The sequence below is a fragment of the Balearica regulorum genome, chromosome 3 (assembly GCF_011004875.1).
Source record: "Balearica regulorum gibbericeps isolate bBalReg1 chromosome 3, bBalReg1.pri, whole genome shotgun sequence".
Taxonomy (NCBI): domain Eukaryota; kingdom Metazoa; phylum Chordata; class Aves; order Gruiformes; family Gruidae; genus Balearica; species Balearica regulorum.
Window position 1 is genome coordinate 94646394 of NC_046186.1, and position 26237 is coordinate 94672630.

Genomic DNA, 26237 nt, shown 5'->3' on the forward strand with positions numbered 1-26237 from the left:
GAATGAAATCTGAGCTAGTAAATTTATTGCTCCAGTCCACTTACGGTCTCATAGGAAAACTAACTCCAGTAATGTTTGTCATCACTGCTACATTAGATAGAGCAGCTGCTTGTACGTCTATTTATGTACACACACAGCAGCAGTAACTGTGAAAGTGAAGCATGCTATGGTGCTCTTGGGACTTGATTCTCTGAAATTCACTCAGTTTTTCTTGCCAGCAGTGGAAAAAGAAATAATAGTCCACCAACACCAATCACAGAAGCTTTAAAAAAAAAAAAAAAAAAAGAAGAAAGATGATAAAACAAATGGAGGTTGGAGACTGGAATTCCCATCAAAGGAATACCATAAAGAGACCAAATTAGTGTTGGATGCCACAAGGTTAACTTCAGAGACTGCCTAAGGAGAGCCATGCGATCTCTGACCCCCATGCTGAGCTCTCTGGAGAAATGCCAGTCTGCCAGGTGTGGTGAAAGACTGCACGATGTAGACACCTGCTCATCTGTGACTTAGCACAGCCCACTCCTTTAACAACGCTGACGATCATGCACCGTACAGCTCATTTCAGATATGCTAACAGCATTTGAAAGTGAAAGACTATTTGCCCAGACATATCCACGCGGAGGTGTTTTGAGGAGATTCCCCACAAAAGCACCACAGCAAACCCACCAGTCAGAGGTATGGCAGGATGCAGCGTTAACATCCTCCCAGACGAGAAGGAAAACCCCTCACTGAAACCCAGCCCCAGCCCCCAGGACTCAGCCTGCACGCGTGTGGCAGGCAGCCAGGCTGGCCCCGGAGCTGGTCAGCTCGGCACCTGCGGCCACGCGTTGCCTGCACGCTAACCTGATGAAAGGAGCTGCTCAGGATCCACGCTGCTTTCCTTGGCAGCGGACAGGGAACCAACAACATGACCACGTGCGTCAATTCCAGCTCTCTGCTGAGTGCCACAGCGTTAAATCCTGAAAGCTGGCCAAACTTTTCCGTGAGACTGGCCCTTCCTCTGATCGGTCCCGTGCTGCTTGGACACTGCGAAACAGCTGCTCTGCTCCAGGCTCCTGCACTGCTCCAACATCCATCTGTGCTGTGCTTTGGGTCCTGCCTGCTGTTATCACTGCCTTCACGCTGCGCTCCTGCACAGGGGGATTCATATCACAGAGTCACCTGTGCCTGTTTCTGCACTCATATTTAGCACAGTATGAAGTCCTTCCTTGTACTCTTTGGATGGAAAAGCTCCGCTGTGTGTGCAACGGGTAATGTTTGTGAAGTATGTGCAAAACCCATGACTTCCCCATACGCTGTGGAGCTTCTGTGCCGCTATTCGGAGAGGGCACAGAGAGAAGTCAGGTGAGGTAGAGCAGGGTAAAGGCACCATCAGTCTCTAGATGTTGCAGGAACATAGAAATAGGGATGCTTTTACAGGGCCTTGGTGCTGTCTGAGGGGGAAAAAAAATAAAAAAAACCTGCACTTGGTCTTCTGTGAACGGCTGTAGGAAAGCAAATTATTTGCTCTAGTGCACCCATAACTCTTGGAAACTGCATAGCCATGTAAGCAGGGTAGAGGAATCCAGATGTACAGTGACAGATGAGGCCACCTCAGGGCTTTTGAGGAATGCAGGGAGAATTTCACTTTCCTGAGGATGAAAAGTTAAACCTCTAACAGGGATACATAACTCCAGCTATGGAAAGAAACAAGATAAAGATAAGGGACAGAAATAGAGGAGAGATCTAGAGGGTCAAAGTTGCTGTTTGCCAAGGAGAAGGATGGTGGCTGTGCGTCTGTAGCAGCAACTACTGCCTCTTTTTCATAAGCCCTCTCTCAGGCTCAGCTTTCCGGGCTCCTAAACACAGGCAAAACAGCACAGAGAATCACAAGCTGCTCTCTTGCCCCTCAGTTGTCTGCCTTGCTGGCAAGCACCCACTTTGCCTGTACCTAAAGCCGGTCCTGAGAATTTTGCTGGCTAACACAACAAAACCCACAGCACAAAATACAGCACATGGGCATAAACAGGTGACGCATTTCTAAGCGAAGGAACTATATCCAGAAACCTTGGGCTGGTCTCAGTTCTTTGCAAAAAAAAAAACAACCAAAAACCCTAGCTTCTCGCTAAGCAGGTGGCAGTGACAAGTAGGAGGGACCTGTTGATGTCAGGAGGCACCCAACCATCCGGCACTCACCCTGCCTGTCCCTGGGAGGATGACAGGAGCAAGGAGCTCCTGTCTTGCTGGGACGCTGACTGTAGAAACTAGTAAGGTCACAGGGCCCAGAAAGCAATGCTATGCTTCAGTCAAGCCATAAAAAACCCCACAACAAATAAACACCAAACAAAAACCAGGCTAACTCCAGCTGTAATGTTACTGTTTGTAAGCATATTTCTACCAACAGGTAGTCCTCATTGAAACGTGACAACATATTCGCTAGCTTCGTTGTGCTCAGCCAGAAATAACGTGACGCAGATAATGAAAGCAAAACAGGACCATTAAAAACAAGCACATCCATCTGTCAAATAACAATAAAAGCCCTAGTTGCTGGAAGTTTGTGCAACATTTGCTTTAGTTAATAGCAAAATGGTTTTCCAAGACAAGAGCAGAGTGAGATACATTTTTTTCAAGTGTGGGTTTTTTTCTCCCCCCCCCGCCCCCCGCCAGAATCTAGGCAGCCAAAATTAATTATCCCCAATATGACACCTTCATTTCTTCAAACAAATATCTTCCAGCTAATTAGGGTAAGTTATTTGCTTGGGGGAAAAAAAAAAATCTAACCCATTCCCCCATCCATTTCCCTCTGCTCATCAGGGAAAAGAGGTGAGCCAGGGATTCCATAATGTCTGGTAGTGGGCTAAATAAACCCAGAGAAGCCTGGAAAAATGTTTTTGATATTAAAGAAACAGTACCCATGAAGGAGGTCTCAAAATAAATCCTTAATGTTCAGGGTGAAAAAAAGTTTATGCCACAAAAATTCCTGTTTGTTCTAAGTAGTACTGCACCACAGCAGGAAGCCAAATTGATATGGTTATGACTCCCAGATAAACATTTCTCTTCTCTAAGGACATATCATTTCAGTTCTTATCTACAGTGCTCTTCTATAGGAGAAATTTAGACTCCAGATTTGTCAAATCTGGAACTTCTGATAGCATTAGTTTCATTTTTAGTTATGGGAAGAAGAAAAGATTATAATTTCCATGCCCCTATAGCAATACTCAAACATCTACAGTGTGGCTGCATAGCTACAGCTGAACAGATAATAGGTTCCTGTGTTTGATATATTAATTTGTCCTCTGTTAGTTATTTTTTCCCCCACAGTATTTCCGTTTTTGAAAGAGATTTGAAAAGTGAAAGTGTTTGGGGTGGAGTGATCCCAACAAAAAAGAAAAAAAAAAAAGATGGAGGAGTTAGCCCTGAATATTTCATTGAACTTGATGTGAATTTTTGTTTTTGTAATTTCTGAGTTCATTTAAATGTCTTTGAAAACATGTTTGTTTGGTTTTGTTTTTTTAAAGTGGCAGGTGCCACTTCAAACAGCAAGTATTGAAACTGCTTTCTCTAACATCTCACAGGGATATACACAGCTTTCAGCTGCCTATAACATCTAGAGGAGCTAAATTTCCTCTCAATAGCTGGACCTGATGAGGGACCAGCTGGAAAGGCTGCTTGTTTCTTTTGAGAGAGGCTAGTCACAAAACAGAGAAGCAGATATTTATACTTACTCTGCTCAAAACCACAGAGAGGGCAGAAAACTTGAGCCCTTTAGCTACCCGCTAGTTCAGATTGTCATTTACCCAAGGTAAAAGACCTGGTCTCCGCTCTTCCTGACCCAGAGATGGTACTAGAAAAGCAGCTCTTGCAGCTCTTGCATCTCAGATGCCCCCATTGCCAGTCATGCTCATTCGCTTGCTCTCACCAGCCTGGACATCTGCCTGTTTTTGACAGTTCGTGTGCAGCAAAAGCAACCGAGAGCAAACGTCAGAGCAGCCAGGAGCTTATAGTATCTAGCTGGAAGGTGGGAAACAGGAGCCCACTTTCCTGGCTATGTCAAGAGGAACAGGGACTTGAATGTGAGCTGTCACATCCTAAATGAACAGCTGAGTCTGGTTATCCTGCCTTTCTGTATGGAAGCAACGGGAAGATGTCTGAAAACACAAAGCTTGCTCTGCAGGGTGAAAGTTTCTAGCCCTCTACTAGAACTGCTGCCTTTTGCCCTGGCCCTTAACTCCAAGGGCCTCCTTGAAAGTTAACACAGTTTCTTCTTTCTGACAGAAGGCAATCTTTGACCTGCAGTGAAGTCACACTGTAGAGGTTTATCTAGCAGAAACGTCCTTTCCCCTGGACTCCGACTCACTTCTGTAATCAATGTTCACAACCTCAGGGAAACCCATATATCAGAAACACCTCAGAAAACACTCACCACCTCCTTGCCTTCTGAACGCAAGATGAGGGGACAATGTATGCGTTAGCTCAAATTATCTGCTCTGGTGAGATTCAGGAATTGCTGTCAGCAGGTAGGACACCTGCTGGGACTCTGGGAAAGGAAATACTTATTCAACTATTGTTGAACCATAATTGAAGGTTTAGGTTTACTCGACTGATGTTTAAGAGGAGAGTCAGGACATTTTATCTGTCCTCTGAACCTGTGCTCCTTTTCCTGTTCATTTGTGAAACGAGACCAATCTGTTGCATGACTTACTAAGCTAAAACAACAATGTGTCATTAGCAAATTAGGAGAGAATGAATTACCTTCCTTAAAGCAGAAGCCTGTGGAACAGTTTATATTGTAGACTTCCAGTGTTAAACCTCCCAGAACAGTGCTACGTGCATGTTAAGCAAAGGTTTGCTGTACTTGCAGCAGCAGCAGTATTGAGAAGGTGTTAATGGAAAACAGTATAGTGCATTGAGAAGGACCATTCTATCCTAGAGAGTGTTTATTATTTTAAATGGTCACAGCTGTGAATTATGTCTCTGTCTTCACATTAAGTAGTTTTAGAAAAAAATATTACTGATTTTAGGTATTAGATTTTAGATAGGTTAGAATTATGTCTCTATCTCCACTGCACCCCTTCATTTCTCAAGGGGAAAAAAAAAAATCATAAATGCACTTCAGCACAAATCTCTTCCTTGCCAATTTGCCACCATTTCTCAACTCAAATGAAGGTCTTAGGTTATAGGTAAGTATTGTAAAAAGATGACATATAGTACTATTGTAACAAGACTGACTTGTTTTCCTGGTCCTTGTCACAAAACATGAATCCAGGTGACAAAAGCAGAGGCAGAATTTAACTGTCTTTGTCACAGTCATTTTTGGCTACAAATAATGAAACTCCAAACACTACATGAAGCCTTTTGTGGTACATCTTACAGAATTCAAATTCCATCTCAGTCACAAGAATAGAAGGTGCAATGTCTCTTCTGTCTTGCGCTTGTCACATAGTCACTTACAACAGATTTACTCTTCCTTTACCTTGGTATAGGCAGGGCAATATAAGACAATATAGAAGAGGACATCTGTTACAGAAAATGAAATTGCTGGAATGCAATGCAGCAAGGAAGGCTCAGCTAGCAACAAACTGAAGACCAGAAAAAGAGCAAGGCACCCATTCCAAGCAGGTCGGAAGCAAAAGGCAGCAGCATATTGCATTAGCGACCGCATCTCCCCAGGCCTCTCCTTCCCTGTGAGTCAGTGATGATGGCCATCTGTGTTCATGTTCCTGTTCAGGAGCACAGTAAGGGAGAAAGCCTGGCTGCGTGCCTACCTCGCTTCACTTCTCTCCTGTGGTGGCAGAGACTGAGGCGTCCTGCAGTGCAAGAGCTCTTGTTTTGCTGACCTTGTGCTTTGGGAGAGCCCCTGCTGCCCTGGCTCTGCACCAAGTAACCGAGATTGTGTATTCACCCGCAACACTGTCTGAACCCACGAAATTTCCCCAAATTCAACTGTCCCACAAGGAATAAGCTTTTCTTTCCACTATGAACTAACTTCTAATTACAGGTTTGTTTAACAGAAAATCAGAAATATAAAAAGTACCCATAATGTCAGGAAAACATGACTATCTGTTCCTTACACCATAGCTTGCAACAATGCTACAGATATCTCTGTAAACAAACTGCAGTTGCCTATCCATCAGGCTTTGTAGTATCATAACACAGCATTAAAAACACTAGACTTGGGTCACATTGTCCCTTTTGGAAAGGGAAAAAAAAAAAAAAAAAAACACAGACACAGAGTCAAAAGGCTGAGAAAAAAAAGTTTCACATTCCTAACTTTTCATTCCACACAGGGGAAAAAAAAAAAACTACCACCAAAAAACCCACAAACAAAAAAACCCCACACAAACCACAAAACCCCCAAGAGTTCTGATACCTTTTACTTTCTGAGATTGCCTCGTATGGTTAGAGAAGAACCTCTTGCTACCCACATCGATGTTTCCTTTTCTGGACCATCTACAAACACTTCACAGAAGCAGTGAGAAATTAGTTTTTCACATTTCCAATGGGAACAGAAACAGATTTTGCATTCTCAAAATATCTTTCTGGTCAAGTATTCCATGTTCCAGCTGGGCTGAGGAAAACTTCATCCATTTCACTTGCTTGGCTTATGAAGAACCTTTATCCCTTCCTCCAAATGGTATGGTCGCAGGTGGATTTCCCACTCTCTTATCTTGCTAACTTTGTTGAACTGAATGAGATTCACTTCTAATAGCAGTAAATACTGAGAAATATAGAGGAAGAAAACTAGGTACATCGCAGTTATGGCCACAACAAAATAAGTTGACTAAAATACCACCAGAGTACAGGGCTTCTTTCAGAAACAATAAATCAGGACTCATAAGTGAAAGCGATTACATTTGCAGTACAGCTTAGAAGATTGCTTAGCACCATAATTCGAGATTTTTTACTGCTAGTTTGGTTTACTGCTTGGCTGTAAATCCTATTTAAACAATCCCGGAAGGATTGTTACAAACCTCAGAAGCACAAGGAGTTCCAGAGCAAGCCATCTTCAAGTGCACGAAGGCTGCAAGGTTCAGTGCCGGCCACCCCTGGAAGCCTAAACCACAAGGGACATTTCAGAAAGGTTGTTTCTACGTTAACCTAGTAGTTCCCTGGAGGTTCAACCAGTGACTAAATATCAATTAATTGCCAAGGTTGGATTTATTGAATTTCAGGAGCTCTATGGCAGGTAAGTCCTGGCACATATCATTATTGAAATTCCTTTGAGGTCTAAGTTGAAATCCTAACCAAGAGAGTTTAATGCATAAAATGAAAAAAATCAATCAATCAATCTCAGTTGGATAATTTACAACAGATGCTTTACACTGATCCCTTGCTATGGGTGGCATCCTCAGCATATGTTCTAAGAAAATAGAAGGTAGAAGAGGTAGGGAAAAAAAACCACACAGATTTATATTGGCTTGTGATAAGTCAAAGAAAAATGTATTCCACTTACAATAACAAAACCAGAAAGCACTGATGTGCTAGGATCTGGTCTCTTTTGTCCTAGGTTCATCTGTTACAAGTAAAAATCTTTTCAAAAATAGAGGGGAAAAAAGCAAAGGCACCAAATATCTCCTTATGCTCATTGTCTCTAATAATAATAGTGATAACAACAACACAAAAAATTTAGAAAAAAAGCTAAGCAAAGGATTTCCTGAATTAGCATCTAGAGAATTCAAGGAACATAATCAGATAAAGAAGAGTATCATCATACCACAGATGGATACAATATGAAATACATGATGTCTTAGAGAGCGGATCAGTTAGTCACTGCTCCTTTTCTGTGTCTCTGGTACTAAAACAGTCCCAGGGACAAATTGTCTCACAATGGAAAAAAGCAAGCAATTTGAAAGGGAAGCGGCCATAGTGGAGCGTACAACTACACAGCATCTGAGCTGTAGGTAAAGATTTCAGAAGCAATTAACATTGAATTGCTTTTCCCAAGTGAAACCAGTGGGGCAAAAATACAGTAAGGATGCAAAGTTAAGATAGGGATGGAAAACATAGTGTGCAAAAGTTCTCCATCCACAATGGCAACCACGTCTAGTAGTGGCTTTGATCTCAGCTTTGAGGCCCATAATACAGACATTCACATATTAACTAGTCATCTGGTGACCTTTGCAGATGAATCAGAAGACCTAGGCTGTTCTAGGACATGATTCGTCAGGCTTACTACAGATACCTACATTAGTGCTTCATCTACTAGAACGGATCAGAACTGCACTACGAAAGCGTATTTCTCCTCACCAATCCTAAAGGATCGTGTGTAGAACACTTCTATACAGGCATCTAAACCCCAAACATCTGCTGTAGGTTTAGGAAAAAGCCACAATTAGTACACCTGTTGACAGACTAAGATGTAAGTCACTTGGTACCACACGTGCCTGGTACGCCTACAGTACAGGAGTAAAGAGTGTGGACCCGTGCAGGGGCACAGGTTTGGTCCCCTGTGAGCTCAGATGAAGTTTATTCCTAAACATAATACCTATGGATAAATGGTAAAGATGGCAAGCAGGACCAAACATCCACATCAGATAGCATCGATTTAAGCTAAAATTATTTTCACCAATTTCAATGAGAGAAGAATTTGGCTATTTGGGAGAACGCCTGAAAAAATCCCACAACCAAGGTGCTTTTTCCAAACTAAGAAAAGGTTATTAAGAACCAGCTATCATAGACCTGAAACATTTACACAGAAGCTGAATTTTCAAAGTTATGCTGTACCCAGAAGTCCTATTGTAGGATCATTTAAAACAAACAAGTAAAAAAAACCCCAAACCAACCCACAAAAAACTGAAGCACTTAGCACCCCATCTGCATTCAGTATGCTGAGCACATTTGAAAAATCTGACCTTAAATTATTATCTCTGACAGGCTCAAAATGTGTTTTTTGAAGGAAATGTGCTTGCTGTCACGTTAGTGAGAAAAGAAAGGGGGAAGAAAAGTGTAATCACAATCATTTGAAACTGGGTATCTAATTTGCCAAAATATGCCTGAATATTCTTCCCCGTTATTCACAACTTTATCTGAGGCTGTTGGCTATGCTTCTGCTGAATACAGGCAAAGTGTGATTTTTGTCTTGATAGAATATCTGTATTAGAGGGAGAACAAAATTTTTAAAAAAAAAGTTAAAATACATATGACTCATCATCCCTCATTCAGGGCTATGAAAGACCTGAGAGACTGATTCGAATTGGGGGGGGGGGGGGGGGTGGAGGGAAGAAGGGAAAAAAAAAATTGAATGTTTCAATTTGGAAACCTGGCTTCTCTACAGCAACGAAATTCTTCACGAGGCAGCAGAAACTTATGATAAGCGATGAGAGTTAAAACAATTCCCAGGAGCTTTTACAGGTTTTGAACTTTTACACAATCCAAGGGCTGGTTATTGATATTAATTCTAAAAGATAAGTGATGCACAGGTTAGAAGGAGCATGCCTAAATTTCTGTGTATTTATTTTACATCTGACTTTTGCGGTCTAGAAAATCTGTTCAGGTAGATATTTTAAACTGAGAAGAGCCCAAATTAAATAAACCTCTGTCTAAAGTTTTCTCCTATGTTCTTTAACACTAATCCTTTTGCACAGGCAAGAATAAAAGTATTTTAAATTCTTTTTCTACCTGTTATGTTGCTGGCTTTTATTTCCTTTTTCTTGTCTTGGTCAGCAGGGTTAGACAAATAAGTTTCTCTTTCTACAAGAATCCATTTCATTTCATGGTTTTCCTGAATCAGCAGGTACACTGATGTTCAAGTTTCTGAATATTTAAACAGTACTTAACAAAGAAGTATATTTGAAACACTGCGGGGGGGGGGGGGACAAAGAAAGAAAGAAACAACCTTTGCTGCTATTATATTATCTGTCTTTAACAAAAGGTTAAAAAACCAAACAAGAAACTCACAAAATCCTGTGTAGCACTATGTTAAGCAACTAGTTTAGTTTGTTTACTTTGAAATGCACAAAGAGAAAATAATATCAAATTTCCCCTAATACAGCTGCACAGGGAACACAGTGAGGACTTAGGGTAGCTTACTTCTGCATTTGCTACAAGATTCAGAAGAGGGGGTTTTGGGTTTACTTTGCCAGCTCCTGGAGTCATGTGGTTAGGGAAGTCTCTTTTTTTCAATTTATTTTTTAAAAGATGGTCCACAATCGTGCAGAAACTAAAGAAGAAGGGAGCCTAAAAGTACATAGCTCTACAAAAGGTAGATTATGCCATATAAGCTGATCTAATTCGATGCTCAGAGGTCTGAGTGATGATTTTTGAATGCTTACCATTAGCAAGACTTCCTATTTCCTACTGTTTCCTCACAACCATCTTACAACCCCCTTGCTCTACAAAACAGAGGTAGATTTATCTGAAACCTTTCCCCATGTGCGACTGTGCAAGGAGGAGCAGAGAAGCCAGACGTTTGTCTGCCCTCCCCCAAACAAAGGGGAAGCAGGGTGCACATATATATATATATATGCATTTTAGCTGTATGTATAAAATCTTTGCTGGGAAGTATCAGCACAAAGGTTGATGGCTCTTCTTTCAGTCTCCTGGTCATGCATAATGGACAGATCTGGCAAGCAACAGCCAAAAAAAAGTAGAATGGAGATGAATTAAACTATTTGGTTTCAGGTGTTACAAAACGAGGCTCTTAGCATCATCCCTCTGAAGGAAGCAGTCATCGCAAGGAGAGGCCCTTCTTGGCCGCAGACAGCATTATCTTGACAAATGGGGTGGGATGATTTTGCTTAAAGAGAAAGGGAGGGCAGATACTTTTAAAATTACAGCAGTAATTCTAAAACTGAATGGCAGTTTAAGTCTTCATTTTCCCTTGCAGCACATAATTGAGGCAATATCATTACCTCATTACCAGGGGATACTGCTGTAAGCTTTGAAAATGGCCTCTAAAGAGCCACTGACACCGCTTGAAGAGTTTTGAGAAAACATTGTATTTAGGGACAAATTTAATTATTCATCACATATTTTCTGACTCAACTGAAAGGGCCTTTGCGTTGTAAGCCAGAGGCAACAGATAGCAAGAGCAGCCTGAATGAGGATGCACAAAGTGAGGGCTACGACAGCACCATGGAAAAGCAGGACCAATTATTTTATAACACAGGACTGCTTCCCAAACAGACCCAAGATGCCGTATCGAACGTCTACGCTGCACCACTACTTATTTCCTAGCTTTGGACCTCACTTGATAATATGGATGCATATTATCTCTTCCTCATCTACAACATACTTCATGCCATTTCTTTGCTTTTTAGTCAGCTCTTGCGATTTCCAAACATCTTTGCCTGTCTCCAGTGACAGCAACAAAACTTATACAAAGTTGTAGACAAAAACCTTAGGAATCTGAGGAAAATTGCACAGCTCTTGTATTGATACTGAAAGCACATGTAAGAGTTTTATATGATTCTACCAGTACCATCCCAGAACTTTTTGTTTGTTTGTTTTATATGAACGTGCCTACAACTTGAAATTGCCTATTGAAGACAGTCTCCCCCCTTCCTCTTCTAGGTGTCTCCTGCTTCCCAAGCTGTCCATCTGGAATGCCTCCTCCTGGCCAGGTGCAGTCATAAAATGATGCTTCTCAGCCCACTTAATTGTCCTCAAGTGACAGATGGGATTTGACTATAGCTGGTAAGCCATAAGCACATGAAGCAGATGAGCAGTTAATTAGCAATGCTCATGTTTCTGTGCAAATATCTATAGAAACTAGACATAAAAAGACAGCCTTATCAAGCCAGTTAGTCTATCCTCTCTCTACTAACACTTTTCCCCCCCCCCCCCTCATGTGGTACATTTTAAAGGTTTGGGTTGGGTTTTTTCCCCCCAGAACTACTTTTAAAATCTCAAGTGACAAAGTTTCTATCAGCTCTCTTAGAAAACTATTCCACACCCTAATGAATCTTGCCATCAGGAAATCTTTTCTTTATGTTCAGCCTAAAGCTAGTTCTTGAAAAAATGAGTAGGAAAAAAAATCATATCCAATATCTTTGTAGAATAATTTCTAAAAACAAAACTGAGCGTTCATGTTTCCTAGGACACGTTAGCACTTCTGTAAATGGTTGTATTAGAAGAAGAATCAGTGCAATTTTCTCTTGGGGACAGGTTTTGCTTTATCCTACTGCATTACACAAATCTAAAGATACTGGTCATGGAGGGGGTGGGGGGAAGGAGGGAGGGAACAATAGGGTAGAAACAAAAGAGGTGATTCCAGGGAGAAAGGCAATGCAGTCAGTCAGTCTTATATTCCCAGTCAAAACACAATGGTCAATATCTATGCAAGCAGACAATCTCCCAAGTTAAATTCATTTATTTAACCAGTATTCAAAACACAGAGAAGAGGCTGGACAACCTTGGCTAAAGAACCCCCCCCCCCCCCCCCCCCCCCCGAGATTCAGCTATTTCATAAAATAACTCACAATTTCTTTTTCAGAGTAGCTCAACAACACCTGAAAAAAGGTGCTAAAAACTCAGCCTAAGGAAAATTATTCCATGAAATTACCAGAAATAAAGACATATTTTAGTATATTATTTCTACCACACTTAATACGTTTCTTTTATATACATATGCTGGTTTTCTGATGTTCATATGTGTTGAGTCTTGAGAAGTCTGTTTACAGCTCATAACTAAAGAAATTTAACAAAACAAGACGTGTCAACCTCAAGAAAGATGTGAGCTCCAGCTCCTGACAACAGTTGTCTCTTTGCCAGGCCTTTAGTCTCCCTTATCCTTTTTTCTCTTGGTTTAGAGCCTTCCCTCTATTCTTTTCTGTCAGAATAGTCTCTTCCTAGAAGGGTCCTCCACCACAACAGCAAAAACTCCCCTAGAAATGCAAGGCAGGTACCAGTGAATTATTCAGCCCATATAAAACGCAGGTCAGTCAGAAACTAAATGCACACCAAAAATCCCAAATTAAAGCAGCACAAGCTACAGAAACCGTATCTGTTCATCCGTCAGATGTCTACTTGAAACAATTTCCCTCACCTGCCATGCCTTCTAACTTGTTATGTGGATTGAGCCCTACACGCAGGAGCTCAGACTCCTGTACCATCAGAAACCGCAGCTTCCCAGGAGACCTCTCTTCTATACAGCCAGAAGTTATCATTATTAGACTCTCAGATCAACAGTTTCTCAAGAGAGAAAGCAGAATGCTCTTTCTGCTCTTTTCAGCTTAAAGAGACCTATAACACAACTTGAGCTTTTCTTCCCAAGAAGTAGGCGACAACCTACCTGCTCCAGCTGCCAGAGCTCAGCAGCAAACCTCCTGGTACTCCCACCAATGCAGCCAACCACTGCAGCTATCAAGAAGCTCAAGGTGCAGACAGAACAATTTTCACCTAACAAGGAGTGAAACACTATAAAAGCTATCTGAGTTACTCGAGCCAGAGACCGTGAATATATCAGCATCTCTTCCAAATCAGGGGTGCTAATAACTTAGTAAATTCAGCAGTGAGGCTCTGTCTCAATATCCTAATAGAAGATCACTGTTTCTGCCCACACTTGTAAGCACTGAGTAATTAGCAGCTCTTTCCACCCTGCTGAAATACAGCTGTGGGCTTAGCCAAGCACTGCATCAGGCTGTGCCATGAGGGCTATAGGAATCAGAGTATCCTGAGTCTGAACAAATCTAAACCATGTCATGCCTATAGTAAGTATATCCAGGCCAGTATCTTGTCTCTGCTAGTAGTCAACAAGGGAAACGAATAAAAAAAAAACTTGGAAGCAATAGAAGGTTTTAGAGTGTTAATGTCCCAGAACACTCTCTTTCTCAGCCTCTTAGCTGCTTGTGGTCTAGCTAACACTGTTAGCTGAAGATACTGTCTTTGCACACAAAAAACCCCTGTGTCTTTCTTTTGTTTAGTTCACCAAGTGGTCTATAAATTAATGCAAATACTTAGCAACCCCTGCATCCTTCAGGAGAGGGTTTCACAGCTTTTCACAATCCTAAGTGAAGAAATGCTTATTTTGTTTGTTCTGGACCTGTCACTTGCCAGTTTAATCTGTTGTCGTCTAAGACTAGTATTAGAAGAGACAAGGAACAAAAGTATCTTTCATAGTGTTAGATATATTTATCATATCAAGCCAGAGTAAAAACGCTGTTCAATCATTCTTTGTGCAAAAACTGCTCCATACATACATCCAGGCTGCCCTTCTCCGCAGTTTTTCCAGTTCCTTTTCCAGGACCAGAACTGTGTAACATCATTGATAGAAGCACTGAAGTCACTTAGCAGCTCAAGGTTGACCTAAATGGGCTGTTGCAGGCAACCAAGAAGTTGTACTGGGTGACCCTCTTTAGTGCACGCTTAGCACTAATGGCAATGACCAACTTACTGTCACTGGGTAATCATCTACTGTACCTACAAAGCCGTACCGGTTTGTACCATCCAGAAAAGCTCACACAGCATTTTCCAGGGATTTCCAGTCCAGTAGTTTTACAGGGACTAGACCCCTAAACTTTTATTTCCTGAGCTAGGGAGTACAGGAAGATATTTTGGCAAATAAGGAGATGTTTGTGGCATCAGCCAAAATCTCTTCCTTCTGCCATTCTATTTCATTATACAGAAAAGCAAATACAATCATGAATGAATCATCACCTGAAAAATCTCAGGAATTCACAAATCACAAGCTTACTGATGACACAGTGAGTAAACCATCTATATTTAATGACTATTACTGTTCTTACTTCTCTTATAGACCACATGTGCTAATCACAGTGATTGTGTTTGAAGATGTATTGTCATTTTTCATCTCCGGTGTAGTCACATATTAGAAGCTTTCTCATCAAGAAAAACAAGTTAACATGCTGCTGCTGACTGCACGATCAGGGGAGTTAGAGTGGGACCTTTAAAGTAACAGTTTTTCACAGGCACTGCATCTTCATTTAACTGAATGTCATGGAAGACAGAGCATGTCTGAGTAATTACGGGAATTATCAGTGCAACTAAGAGACTTGGAGGGCCGTCACCCTGTTTTGGGTAACCAAGGTTCGGACAGCGGACACTGTACTGTAGTCTACAGAATGAGAGCATAGTTGCAATTCAGCCAGATGATACCAGATGTGAAATGAGCGGTTGACAGCTGCAGTGCAGAACCTTTTTGGGTTTGATGGCATTTTTTTGTTTGTCAGTGCAGACTGAAAGGCAGTCCTGTAAAAGCGATAAGGAAAAACCTTGATCAAGGAACTTAAGAATCTTTTTGCTGGGTTGACATGAGTAATTACAAATCTTGTAGAGGATGAATTCTATTTGTTTTTCCCATATGAACCATTTATGAGCAGTTTTACTGGAGTAAAATAGTGATATCAGTAGAATTTGTCCTCGTATGAATTTCATCAGTAACTCAGTATGACAATTCACAGAAATAAGCAGAAAATACGTGAAGAAGATTGAGTTTGCCTGGACATATACTTGGAAGATTTCTAGCATCCCAAGCAAAATAGGAAGCTAAGTATAGCTATTTCTGCATTTTTTTGATAATTCTATATGCCAATATATCCATATCCTTCCCAAATGACTATTAAATAAACGCAGCAAAAATAAGCAGGAAGATAATGCATGTAATGACTATTTTCTTCAAGTCTGTTAAAACATACAAACAACTGTTCAAAAGGGTTCAGTGACTTCTACTTTAGTTAATGCTTGCTATTTGTGTACTGTTTTGGTAATAGTCTTGCTGAAATGAAAAGCCTAAATGAAGCTCTCTGGTGGGCTTACTCATTTAGGCATAGCTGACTCTGTTGCTGCTGCTGCACAGCTCTGGGATTTGCTCTGGTTCCCATTCCACCAGTTTAGCACTTCCTCACCATTGCCTAAACCTCATCACGTAGACACCCAGTTTAATGTGCGACCTGATCAACAGCTCTACTGTAGATGCTGCCTGTGATCATAGACTAGTCTAAGCCAAAATCCACACCCCATTTTTCTCGCTTATAGAATAGTAACCCGACTTTCATGGAAAGCAACAAGGGTCAATTTATTCATAGCTGCTCAAGAGTCCTGAGTGGAAGATGCACGAAAAGTATATCAAGATGTTACTGCAGTGTCAGCATACTAATATACAGTCCCCAAAAGCTCTGCACTCTAGGAAGATTTTGACTTAAATCATCGGGAACTCCTCATTCCCCTCTCTCATGACCGAAGAGATGAATCATCTGTTAAGGATAATCCCTAACACATGTAAAAGTGGAATAGTTGCGCATTTAATTTTTAAGTATGATAATACGAACCACATACCAGCCAACAGCACTTCCAGCACGAAGAGCACCGAGCTGCAGCATGCGGCTGCTCTACCACTGGGAACTTTCTATCTCATTTTTTTCAGCTGCTCCTACTTTTCAGTTCTCACAGAGGCATTAAGGGTAAAGCCTTGTGCTTAGCCTTTTTAATTCCTTGTTGATCAGCCGTGTGTGTTTCCTCACCCCCCATTGCTTCAGTACAGGTAAAATTCAGAGGTGAATTCTCTCCGGAGAGAGAACTGCGATGGCCTGCTTTGCCACGGCCAAGCCTTCCACTCCAGTACCACGTGTTCATTGCCATTTTACCTTCACATTACCTCTCCTCTGAATCTTAAAGCAAATTCAGCATTTTTACCATCTGTTTTATTTGGATAAGTCATAGGACTATCTGTTCCCTTTATGCCCAACCATACACAAAGAACGGGCCTCTAGGGCAAGAAAAAAAATTGAGAAAGGAGGAAAGAAAAATTCTACAACAAGAAGTGGTACCATCTCTGTATGGCTATCAGAAATCCTAAAATGTTAAGAAAGACTGATTTTATCCGAAATTGACAGACAAGTTTGACTTGTTTAGATTAGAGTGTCTGTTTTCTAGAAAATACAAAAGCTTATTTTCTATAAAAATAGGACAAAATACCATATTAAAGCTTTTCACATAATAAAAAGTTCAGTTTTGTTTCAAAACAAAACCCAGAAACGTGCCAGCTGAAGATATTAAAAAAACCCCCAAAAAACCACACCAAAAAAAACCCCAAAGGAAGATGTTGCCAAATAGCCTCCCACCCCCCACATATCCAGTAAACTAGTTTGGACAAAACCCATTCTCTAATGAAAAAAGTTGATTGAAAATTCTTCACCAGTTCTCATAACTTGTGTCTCTTCTGCCAACACAGAGTTACAGCCTTGAGAATATCCTTCTTCTTCACTAGTCTATAAAGACTTCATAAACATCAGTACACTTAAAGACATGTCTTATCTCCTATTACAAAAGCAGCAGTGAAAAGCAAAGTTCATACCCATGGCTAAGAATGGATCTAACCATATGCACACGCATACACGACATGTCTATATAAACATATTTGTTTAATTATTTGAAAAAAAAGGAATTAAATGGGATAGAAAGGAATTGAAAATGGGTTTTGAGCTGACTTGCAATGTTTTATTCAAACAGGAGGAAGATAACTTTAAGTTGGACTTATTTAAGCTTTCCAAAAATATTTATTGATTCTGAAGTGGAAACATAATCGTGAATTATCAGAGCATTTAATTTCAAATTACAATTTCCATTTCAGAAGTGACCTAATATATAATATAGAAAAGGGGGAAACATTCGCAAAATTAAGCAAGTTGTAATCATGAAAGTTATCCTCCCTTTTTCTTTGCAACCAAGTAGGTGTTTTTGCATAGACTGTTTCTTGCAGGTCTACTTTGACTTTAAGACCAAAGCCTTAATTACAAGGTTTTGCTTCCTCCCTGAGTTTTTTTCTGGGTTTTTCCTACAATAAATGAATATACAGGAGCTGGTTCTGCCATACCTTTCCCTTGTGGAATGCCAAGATTTACTGGATATCAGTGTTGAAATGCACTTACTGCTATACAGTCTATGTTTTATTTTTAATGGTGGTTAGAAGTATCGATTTAAAAAATATTTGTTATTATTTAATCCTTACTTTATTTTTTTTATTTTATCCCAATTGTTTCATATATATTTGGCAAACAAATGCCTCATATTCTAGCTGTACATGATTTATCAGCTACTAATATTCATGATCTGCTTTATCACTGTTCCTGTTGTGGTCAGAGTGTTGGTCATCCTAATCACATGTGATACAGATGCTGCTGCTTCTCTGAATGACTAAAATGCTTGAAAACATGGACATTTGAATCTCACACTAGTCAAATCTCAGAAAAATTAATGGGAGTCACTAGAACCCAAGTGACCAATATCTCTTAATGTTACCTAAAGCTTAGCATCTATCAACAGAATTGTGAGGAACCATCTTCCTCCTGGGTATCAATTTCCCAATGCCTACTGGTAAGCTCATATGTCCTTTTCTTATCCGAGATCAGTATGATTTTACTACCTGATGCCCTATAAGCATTCAGCAATATTTGTTACTCTATTACAAGATGATCAAAAAAGAACTGTGTGTTGGGAAGGTAAATGGTTTTATCTTATTCCTGGTAAGACTACAGAAATAAACGACAACAAAAAAATTAAAAAGGATCCCAAGATATGTTATAAAATAAATGTATAGCTACAGGAGAGATTGTTTTGAAACAAAGTGGACATTATTCTAAGGACGAAACTCTGCTATCCCATATTAATTCTTTCTAAACAGCTCTCAGATAATGCTTTGTTCAAATGTCAGAAAGGCTCTGAAAATTCAATCAGGAATGGAAGGAAGGGAAACAAAGGTCCAAAATTGTGTTCTTTTGTTCTTAAATGTCTTTCCCACCTATGACTAAAGACTCTGCAAACGCTGCATAATCAGCCTGGGGCATGAACACAGCCCGACTTTCCATCTTGAAATACTGTGACTGAAGAAACAGTCTTCTGAAAACAGACTTGATTTGATGGGACTAAGATTTGCTGCACAAATGAAGTCTCAAGTTGCAATTTGCCTTTTACCTAAGCCAGAAAGACAAGACATATTTAGGAAGAACATCTGGCTGCAGAATTCATTTTTGTTCTTTATGTACTTGTCAATATGAAGAAAAAAAAGAGTGAATTATTGTGAGAGCTTGTGAGTGCAACTACATCACACACTAAACTTGGGAGGCTTTTTATTTAGGTTTTCCTAAAAGATCTTTGATTTCCATAATAGAAGGACTTTTGTGGAAAATTGCACTTTTAATGTATACATTAGGCTCATCACAGTTCCATGATAAAACAACACAGGCTATCAAAACAGAAATTGAAAGCAATTCCTTAAAACGAACATGATTAGCATAATATAAGTAAAAAAAACCTCTGTAAGTAATAGAAAGAGACAATACAGCCTAACAAAGACCTAATTCTCCGGTCCTTCTCCATTGTCTGGCAAGGTGGTGGTGGAAGGGCCCAAATATCTGATGACCTGTGCGTGTAATGTCTACCCCAACTAGGTCTCCGTTTCAGTTAGGTAGCTATGTGAGCTGTCTATGATTTAACACTAACTACAGCAACATGGGAGTAGCAGGATGTGTCAAATGAGAGGACAAGATCAATGAGCCATGCTGGAAAGCACTGCAGCAGCTGTTCCTTGGCCTGAGGGCATTATTTATTTTTAAATGTAAATCCTATAGTTGAGATAAGATGTAGTGTAATCTTTGATTTTTCCATTCTGTGGTAGGACACTGACATAGGGTAGAAGTCACCAATGCACAGAAATTCACCATGTCCTATCTCAGCCTTCTTGCAGGAGGATGGATTTCTTCCTTTTCTTGGCACAATCTCAAATACAGTGAAGTTTCCTGAGCCACAAACGCACAGGGTCGTCGCCGACCTTTGTTATGCCGTTCACAGAATTAGGCAGGCGAAAAATTTGTCAAAGAGGAAAACAAAACACTAAGATGGGCATGAAGTGCAGCCATTTGACATCCAGCACAGAAAAGACAGATCTCAGCCCATCAATTGCACACTCTCTGGAAAAGATACCATAACAAGACAGACATGTCACATTTTAGAGGGTCTCTCACATTAATTTGAAAGCTTGTTGCTAGGTTCTATGAAGAATTGAAGGGAGGGGTTATAATTATTAACAAGTGACTTATCTGCTCACTGGTGATAAAAAACTCTTTGTGTTCAGTGCCAAGGAAAAATAAATAAATAGCATCCTCATTCCACTCACCGATTAGGGAGGTGAAAAACATGGAGAAAACAGAAACAAATGCACAAAGGGCTTGAATAATTTTTTCCGTGTTCACCAAAAGGCTAAAACAGGTTAGATGTGACAAATAAAGCACTCCAAGTGGCTCAAGGAGGGATCAGCCTAGTTTAGCTTAGCCTGGCACTCCAGCTCAGCAGCAAGAAGAGTTGTACAAATATCTAAAGAGACAGACATCTTAACCATGCTACTGCTGATGCTTCTTTCTCTCTTCCCTCTCATCCTGCCAAAATTTTTCCAGTCTCTCAAACGTGACCCTTTTGGTCCTCAGTGCATTTGCTCCCATAAATATCCATCGGGCTGTTCAACTCCTCTGCTCTGACCCTCTGGCAGTGAGGCCAGTTCTCCCCAGTTCACATGAAACCGCTGTCACCCACCCCTGGATCTGAAAGAAAATGTCATTTACTGAGGCACCTGAAACTTCTCCTCCCACCAGCTGGAGGACCATCAGATCCAGTCAGGGTAGGGTGCTGGAACACCATGGACAAGGGAAAGCTCACCCTCTGTGAGACTCCTGGCCACACTGTGTAATTGTGAAGCCTCCTGATAACCTTCCCTGTCACCTCAAGAAGATATCACTGTCAAAGTGCATTCGGGGAGCTGTGAACAGAAGAGGTAGCTGTGGTGATAGGGAAAGGTCACACTGTCCTTGCAAAGTGGGTGTCAGCTGAAGCACTCATGGCTTGGTCTCCTAGTTGGTCATGTGAAGAGGGATTAAAAAATACATACATACTTCACAGTGGTATTTGTCAAGCAAATCGAGATTTTCCAGGGATAACTGCAAGATATTTTTATTATAGGCAGCCTGCAAAGAAACCCTTGATCCTCTCCTCCATGAGAGTTTCTGGGACCTAACACATTTTTCTACTAAACATTTCCAGAGGAGATAACTTATCTGACCTGACTACAGGGAGAAAGTGCAGTCAATAATTTGGAGAGCAAGGAATCAATGTTGTACCCTTATTTAAAAACCAATATACAGTAAATATCTGCCAGCAGCAGTGATAACATTCACTTGTACTGGAGATAACTCATACAAAATGCCAACTAGCCATCAGTTTAGGAAACCAACAAAATGGCCTCATTCCAGATGTTATGTTCTATCAATACAGTTTGGCCTTCTATTTTAGTTTGGTACCCTTGTTTCACATACAAACCATGCAGAGCTTTCTGAGTATCACATGCATTTACCTAGTCGCAGGAATATTCACAAAGGGAAGGAGATCAAATGACTACTGAAGTGATTGGGAAAGTTTTGATTTTTAGCTCTGAGGAGACAGACATTTGTTGTTGGCTGCTTTCAAGCCAGACAGGGACTGCTGAGCAAGCTATGACAGGCATTTTTTTTTTCCTCTTAACTTTTCCTTTTGCCATTTGACTGCTCATTGTTTTCATTCTCATTTAACTGCTCATTGTTTTCATTCTGTACTGAAAGGGCAGATACATTTTTTTAAGGCTGTTAACGGAGAGATCTGATATAAATTCTGGTACAGTCAGTTTTTCCTTTCTAGCACATATACAGGTGCTACCCTTTCCTTGATATCACAACCCACCCATCCTGCCACTGCAACCGAGGATGCGGTGTGTTTAAGACATCCTTTTTTTCTTTCCCATTCTTAGTTTTATCTTTATGGTGTAACAAAAAAAGGATTACTCATTCTGACATGTATACTGAAGCTTTTCTGAGGAGCTTAGACATGACAAGAGAATGGCTAAGGACTCTTTGCACCTGGTGCCATTTTGAACTCCCTTGCTTCTCAGTCTGCCAAAGCAAATTGCAACTCTAAAGGCAAGAGAGGAAAAATTCCTTACTTCCTCACCAGTGTGTATATTTCCTCCAATATCACACATCTGATCCCCACAATCCATGTGGCTTAATCATACTGAGGTCTTCCAAAGTCTGTCCTTCTCCCAACTAAGTCAACTCAGACTCCATAGTCTTAACTGGACAATCGCAGTAGTTTGTCCCAGTCCTGCACATAAAGACTTATGCTCAGTCCTGACTTACCTCCTCTGGCTGCAGAGAAAGAGTCACACTGATAATTTTCTACACCCATGCCACACACATGTTTTCTAGGGATTTTTCAGTGCAACATTAGCTCTATTAAAATAGACAAGGTGCTTTCAGCCATCATGTACTTTCTGTCGATTTTATCCTTAATCCAGCTTTCTGTTCTGCTCAGAACCTATGTTGGCATGCACTGGGATGCACCAGCCCTACCTGTCACCTTCTAACCAACCAGGGTCCGGGACCCTGGATTTACTGCTATTCCAGGGCCCTCTCCTTATGTCACCCCTTTCCCTAACACCACTGTCATAGCAGATCTGCCAGAGGATTACAGACCAGTTGCTTCCTGAGGAGCAATTAGCAGAAGCCTCCTAAATGCTCCATTGTACTGCTCGTACTATGGCTGCAGCCATCCTCTCATGTCTTCTCTTATTTAGCTGGCATACCCTCTCAGCAGATAAGTTTTCCATAGCTGGAAGAGTGATTTCAAGAGCAGACAGTCAGAGGCCTTGATATCTCACAACACTTGCTGGCAAGATGCTCCTGGAACAATCCCACTTAACCAAGAAAATTGACTTCCAGGTAGGGCTTGGCAGACAAAAGTTTTCCAGTCCCATGAATTGAAATGAAAGTGCTTGCAATTTCCTTGGCCCAAACTGAGATAGCAAGTATGCAAGCCTTCTAATGACCTAGAAATGTTTAGTTCCAGTTCAACTGACAGATTTGCTTGTCATTTAGCAAAATGGGATTTGAGCACGTTCCCTTTTGCAATCAAGTTTCATATGAAATATTGTCAGTTTTCATACAAAATGCACAAACTGGAAAGAAATAATAAAATTTATCTTCCAGAAAAAAGATGGGGTGTTCTGGCAATTTTGTCCCTACATTTTTTTCAGTCAGGAAATTCGTAAAACTGACCATTTCCCAATCATGTTTCATCCTGATAAATCTATATTTTCCTGAGAAAAACAAGAACATTTATCACTGAAAAAATCCCACTAAATTCTGCCTTCTATGTAGGCCAACAGGGATTCTGCATAGGACCAGACCCTGACAGCATTTCTCTTCTTTTTCTCCCATGTTTTCAAATCAGCATTTGTTTTACTGAAAAGATGTTTTCTGACTTTTGCTGCCGCTGCTCATTTCGTATGCTGAAGTTGGCATTCTGGTTTTGTCACAAATGTTTTCCCATGAAGATAAGGATGTCATCAGAGACTTGGATCATGGGCTAGACAGAGCAAATGATAGGAAGAGAGAAAAATTGGAAACACTGTCATGCAAATATTCTGAGGTATGGAGACAACCGCTGCTCCTATGGAAGCAGAAATCTTTCTAGATGACATGCCCTTTTCCCAGTTTTCCATGCAGCGTCACTTTTAATGACATGTTTACATCTGTTAATTTCATGCCAAGGTTTGGCAGTCGCCCACACAGAAGGTAATCTGAGTTCCTAGAAGCAGAAGTACCACTTATGAGCTTCCCTCCCTCCTGTGCATCCTGGGTGGAGGTGGGCTGGGCAGAGAGGGACAGCTGGCCCTTCACTGAAGTGCTGCATCACACTGGGTGATTTGGGGATTTTGTTATTATTCCAGTGCACTTGGATGAAACCTTTTCTTTTGTCACAGGTTTCAGTTGATGACTGGGAGCTGTTCAGCACCCTGCGAGCACACGCGACCTCTGGACATTGACAGAGTAAATCCCAGCAGCCTGGGGAGATCCTTAGTCACAATAATCAAAGGCTATGTGGTTAAGGCAAAGAGGAAACATAAGCGATACAGCAATGGCCCATTTGGTGTTGGGCAATGGATTCCACAGTCATCAGAACTAGCTTGAAGGATGTCTTCCTTCTGCCTTTCATAGGTAGTGTTGCTGCTTTTCAGTCCAGCACCTAGAGGACAGTTACTCTCTCCACAAAACCAAACACGTGACAACACACTACGACAAACCCAGAGAAAATAAGGCTGAGTGCTCAGGCCGGAAAGAAGAGTGAGTATACACTTGGAACAAACTACCCCTTTTCTCCCACAGGTGATCTTTTTAGATCAAGGCTGAAATGCATTAGCAATGCAAAAAAGGGTTTGGGGGTGAACAGGCACTGTCATCACCCCCTCCTTCCTCTCTATGCGGGTGAAGAGAATATGCAGCCTTGAGGGTTGTCGGTCCACAACTCCTTGACAGAGAGTTAGAGTCACTTTAAGTCACCTGAAGTATATTCCCACCTACTACCAGTTAAACCTTGATAATTTTGAATCAGCTTCCCATTTTGGTTTTTTGCCCACAAGAACAAGAAAAAAAAAATTATAAAAGGGGATCGGCTGGGTCTAACAACATTACATTGCAAGGTTCAGTCAGTGGCCAGAGTCCTCTGCAAAGAGAGGGAGCAGGAGCACTTTGACAGGGATTGCCAGGGAGTTGTCAGCTCGGGTCCACCTGCACGGCAGGCAGAGCAGAGGCTGCGAGGCAAGGCTACGTGCGACATTCGTACTTCCCGTGGGGAAAATTGATCACTTATGTTCCAGATGTAAACATAAACAAGAAGCGGTAATGCTGAGAAGAGTGGTGTGGGGCAGAGAGAGCAGCAGAAACGGAGGATCTGAGGATGGGTCACGTTTCTCACCCCACACGGTGCAGCCGGGGCTGCCAGCCCGCCCGTGCCCTGCACAGCCAGATACCGGGAGACACCGGGTCCAGAGTTGCCCTAAAGAAAATGGAGCTGTGCGGGGAGAGCAGAACAGGCACTGTCTCTGATCCCAGAGGTGATACAGATCTTTGCTGGGATTCATAGCTTAAAATGGCTTGGTTAAGCATAAAGACTTTTTTCTTACTGCCTCCTAGCATTGCTGGTTATTTTTTATTGCATCCCCTCGCTCCCTGAGGATTAGTATTGGTTTCAGGGAAGGTCTGAAGCTCTGCTTTGCGCTGCTGCGACAAGGCAGCTATGAGCAGAGCGCGCACAAAAAGCGCTCTGTTGTTCTCAAGTGGCGATCTGTAGGCAATGCAAACTAACCACCAACCCAGGGCAAGCTGTAAACAAGGAAACTGTAACCAGCCTGAAACACGGCAAGAGTGAAAGTAATTATCTGTCTCTCTTCTCACCACAAGCTCAAATTTGCCTTAGTACAGCATCTCTATGCAGAAAAGTCCAACAGAAAAATGATACCCTGCACGGCAATATTTCCTCTTTCCCAAGGAGCAGAAAGTACCAGTGACAATTGTGTGGCATCTGCTGGACTTCTCCCTGGTGAGCATTGTATAATAAAGTTAAGAACTGCCAGTTTAATTAACTGTGACTTTATAAACTTAAGCGATGCTTACTGTCTACCTTTCAAAGCCTGTCTCTTCTTGTCAGAAGAGTTATTCTGTCCTATTAATCCCACAGATGGGGTAGGTGAAATAAATCTTACTCTTCTTAATATCTCCATGGCACTGCCCCAGAAAGACTAGACCAGCCCGGCAAAACAGGATTCTTGCTTTAAATCAATGCTGTTTGTCTCCTTTGGGGAGGTCGGAGTTACCCAGTTTAAGAACCCTTCTTTGCATACATTACCACAACTGACCACTTTACATTTCCAGTTTACTAATGCATCATAATGGGACTTGTTGACTTAATCACTGAATTCTGCTCTCCCCTTTAGTTTCTTTCTTCTTTTATTCAGTCATGCATTTGTTTTGTGATGCAAAAGTGTACATGTGTCCATGCAAGTCAGGAAGAGACTCAGTTTCCATTTTGTTACATCTCGTCCTGTGCTGCCATTTAGATGCTTCCCCCCCACCCCCAAATTCTCAGTGCACTTAGTCTTGCAGAGAGCACATATATGTCTAATGACATCAGACAGACATGACATAGCATATACCTGTTTGCGTACCCCACTCCCTGCATGCCCACCTTGCCAATTCTGGATGTCCATCATCAGTGGCACCACCTTACAGAGAACACCAGCGCCCGTAACAGCAGACACTGAAGTGGGTGCCCACTGCCCCTCCACTCCCTTCCCTTCTCTAGCTGTTCCTATGCCTTCCATTTCTTCACATGACATTTGCCAAGGTCCCCACTCTTTTACTATTGTATTTTTATACACAGCAGAGTTGATCTGTCCAGCAAAGTTCTTCCTTAGCATTGCAGGATTTACTAATTCCTCCAGAAAG

At 41.3% G+C, this 26237-nt stretch overlaps 1 protein-coding gene across 2 annotated transcripts in view; it reads right to left on the reverse strand.

Moving 5' to 3' along the window:
• The window catches only part of LRFN2 (leucine rich repeat and fibronectin type III domain containing 2), a 157479-nt gene that overhangs the window by 129899 nt on the left and 1343 nt on the right, over nt 1–26237 (reverse strand). The window lies entirely within an intron of this gene.